Here is a 4,362-nt window from a genome sequence, read left to right as displayed (position 1 = left end):
GTAGATGTAGAACCAAACTTGTTCGAACAATCTCCCCCTGATTATGACAAATATTATAATTTTGATGAATAATTTTAACTTAACAAATAATCATCTAAAAATCAAAGTTAGGTTTGTAGGTCCCCCTGAGTTTTAGATTTCAAAATTTTCTTAGCTTAAGTTCACAGAGTGAGGTTTGCAAGCTCCCCCTGAGTTTAAGACTTAAAAAAATTTTGATTTTCAAGTAGCAAAAGAAGTCTCATAATTTATTCAAAAAATTTAACATGTTAGGGATTTATATTGGGATAAAAATGAATCAAAATATTTATTTTCTCCCTTTTTGGAATCAATAAAAAATAATAGGTATAAATAGAGAGTAAAATATTGATATATATTGATAAAAAAAAGAGTTTAGATACCAAAAGAAATTAAAATAAATTAAGGTGTGGGTGGTAATCTGTTTAAGATGGTGAACAACAGATCCTCAATTTTGTTGTTGGTCTGTTCTAGGCCTCTGAACATCTTATCTTGGCAATCTAGCCTTGACCTTACTGCTACATTTTCTTACTTCATTTCATCCAGAGTCTTAATAATTGATGAGATAGTTAATGGCTCAGAAGATGATGTTGGCACAAAAGATATCATTGTTACAGAAGGTGATGGAACAACAAATGAAGTTACAATCTCAAGTCCATAAGATAGGGAAGATTCTCAATAAGCATAGTTGGCTCAGGAGCTGGCGGCATCAGAATCTTAGACCTAGCTATTGATTTATTAACAACTTTCTTGAATTCTAGAAGAGGAATCATATCTAAAAAGAATATAGCTTGGAAGTTCTTGAGCACCATATCATAAGAAATTTCTTGGAGGAACTTGGTTTAATATGTTGTCCATATTCTATATTGGTGCCATGATGTATCACTCTAAGTAGGATTGGCATACTTTGTAAGATCCCAATTTTGACCCTAAGATCCCTCATGCAAATTCATCGTAAGCATTAGCATTGGGATCATACCTTGGCATCCTCTTTACTCCTCCTTCATTGGGTTTGTTTTGGGAGAGATCACCAAGCACTATGTGATTGTATCATACTTGTATTTTATCATTTCACTAACCAAAATACCAAAAATATGTCTTTGCATTTGCTTAACTCTTTTGTAGGTAGGGCATGATCTCCATTGATCTATCAAGTCCATATCTAGGGTTTGAGACCCTCATGACAAAGAGCACCACCTTTGAATTGATCCAAGAATGGTTATAAGCATCATATATGAGTCCCAATGATCTCTACATGTTATACTGATCAAGCATTCTTCAAGAGTTTGAGGGTGATTTGCCTTGGAAGCCCTAGTTTGACTGGGTATCTTGAGTAACTTCTCCAACAAGCTATCTCACCAATTGATAAAATTTCTCAAGGGGGACTTCAAAATTCATCATATTATGCATATATGATCTACCATGAGCCTAGAAAGTCAAGAGAATTGAAAGTTAGCAAGTTGGTTGATGGTGGTTGGCCAGATGAATTCATCTGATCAAAACTGGGTCTCCATAGATCCTATCTCCTACATTTTTCACCATATGAAAATGATTCCAAGATAAAACATACTCTAAATGACATTACAAACAACTTTCATGTTTATACCTAGAGCTATTTTTGCTTGGAAAATCATTTTCTATGTTGAAACATTATAGGTCATTTTGTCTAAACCCTAATTTGAAAGTCAATTTCCCAAGGCCATAACTTGCACAATTTTTATGAGATGAAAGATTTCCAAGTTATAAAATCAAATTCAAGATGTCTAATTCAACTTTTATATTTGGAGTGAGAGTTGATTCAATTTTTATGAGCATGTGATGTGAGGTTACATTATAGGTCACTTTTAACCTATACCATTGATCAAGTGAATTTTCCGAACTTCAAAAATGCATAACTCTATCATTTAAAATCCAAATGACATGAAATTGGTTACTATTTTGAAGGTATTTGAGATAGCTACAACTTTGATGAAGATACGTTTTTCATTTGAAGCTCACATAAAAAGTTAAGCAAGGTGGAATATTGAGACATATGGCTTAACACTTAGAAAAAATTTCAATATGTTAAAATTTCCAAACTTCCACCTCAAAATTCTTTAAGTTCCAAGCTTCAAATGGAAAAGTTTTGAACATGAAAGTTTTTCCTCTTGATCTAACCTTTGCAAAAAGCCTAAATTCATTAATCTTGGACAAGAAATGAATAGGCTGGGCATGGCTTGAACATGGTATCATCATTTGGCAAGATTGAACTTCAAACATCCATGCACAATTTCCTAGTATTCCAACATGACTTCAGTCTTGCTTACACTCATTTAAGGATCAGGTAGAGTGATTTCATGGGCCTGCACACGCCCATGCACTCATGCATCACACATTGCTAATTTTGGAAGTTCATTTCAAGTGTGCAAATATCAACTGAATTGGCTATAAATAGAGCTCCATATGCTCAGAATTTCATACACATTCGCGCCAGCTTTGATCCCAAACCTCTAACCCTCTCATTCCAAAGGATAATCCTGAGAATTTCACTTGAAATTGAGTTTGAATTCTCACTGTTTTGAGATTCAAAACTCCAGGGATCCAAGACCTTTTGAGCATTCAATTCTTCTTATGCAAGCATTTGGAGTGAGATCAAGCACGAGCCAAGGCAAGAACAGCTGAATCCAGACCTACATTGAAGGCATTTTCCAGAAATTTTAATCTCTTCGATTCTCTCTAAATCTTGCTCAATTCTCTTGATTCCTTGGTTGTCTGAAGTCCTACCAATGTAGGCAAGAAGATTAAGTTGCTTTGAGGCCAAATCAAAGAAACTCAGTTCCTGTACCTCAAATTTCAACTCCATGTATCTCTCAATATACTTGGAGTTAGGATAAATTGAGATCAGATTCGTGCTCAGTGCCATTTTTACTTTGAAATCATGTCCTTCTTTTTAATTTTGGTGATGGTTGAAGGTGGACCAGTCCGGTGAGGTCCACCGGAGAAGAAGAACAGAGCTACAGCTTCGGCGATGTGTTGGCATCTCTTACAACCATAGTATCCAGCTGAAATGTTTTAATCACGAGCGTACATGTTGATTACCACGTGTGTGGCCAATTGACTCAAGTGCATGGTGAGCCGCACGCGCTCAACCAGTTGATCTACCACCTCAATTAATGAGGAAGATCAAGTGGTCCACGTTTTTTTTTATTTTCTGTTTTTATTTTAATTCCTTTGATTTTCATTAATTCATATTAATTTTAATATTGATCCAAAAAATATGAGAATTTCACCAAAAAATTTCAAATATTTTCCTCTTTCATATTCTGAATTAAAATTATTTTTTGGATCATTATTAATATTTTTCGTGATTTAATTGATTTTTCATTTGTTTTTTAATTGTTTAAAAATACTTTTAAATGTCCAAAAATTATGAAATTTTTTCTCCAAGGTCCTTTGACCTTGTTTGACCTATGATAAATCTCATGGCCATTTCTTTGGTGTTTTGATGAGGTTTTAGGAATTGGACAAACCATATTAAATTTAAATGTCTTATTTTAGTATTTTTTAATTTGAACAAATGCCAAATTATTTTGTTGACCAATTGTGATGACTTGTTGGTGTTTGACTATTGTTGTTGGGCCTTGGTCAAGGTTGATTTTACTTTGTCAAATTAATATCATTGGATTTAGGGGATTGATGGAATGTACATTCCATATCCCAAAATGAATGGATGATATTAATTTGGTAAAAGTCCTCCTTTGACCAATTTGTATTTTGATCCATTCCCCTCCCTCTTCATCTCATTCCCCTTCTTTATGCATTCATCTCATTTGGCTTATGATATCTCAAAGTCCTAATGCTAGTTGATTGAAAAATTAACATGAGTATGGATGAGATTAGGCCACACCTTTTGCATATTCTTTTTTGTGTGTGGTATATTTCATGAGCATAGTTCATAATACTATGTCTCTAACATGCATTAACACCAAAATTCTATTGCTCGATCTTAAATAGTTGTGACTTCTACATAAGTCCAATTACGATTGCTTAACATAGCGCTAAATTTGTGACACAAAAGGCATAAGCATTCTAGTTAGTGAGATTGTAAGCCTCCCCTCTTTCATGGTATTGTATGGAAACTTGGCCTTTTTTACTTCCTTTGAAAGATGTCTTGGTTCAAGGATCCATGCTTGTGATAAGTGAGTTGAGTGTTCTCCAAAGTATGACTTCAAAATGAAAAGCAAAAGCAAAACAATACTAACTTCTAACCTATTAACTACTAACTTTTAAATTCAAGCCATTTACTTTAATGCAATTTACTTTTAGCATTTTATTTCATTTGCCATTGTTCATATCATTCTAATTGTT

Source organism: Lathyrus oleraceus, chromosome 5 (assembly GCF_024323335.1).
Source record: "Lathyrus oleraceus cultivar Zhongwan6 chromosome 5, CAAS_Psat_ZW6_1.0, whole genome shotgun sequence".
Lineage (NCBI taxonomy): Eukaryota > Viridiplantae > Streptophyta > Magnoliopsida > Fabales > Fabaceae > Lathyrus > Lathyrus oleraceus.
Note: the sequence above shows the minus strand (reverse complement) of the source record.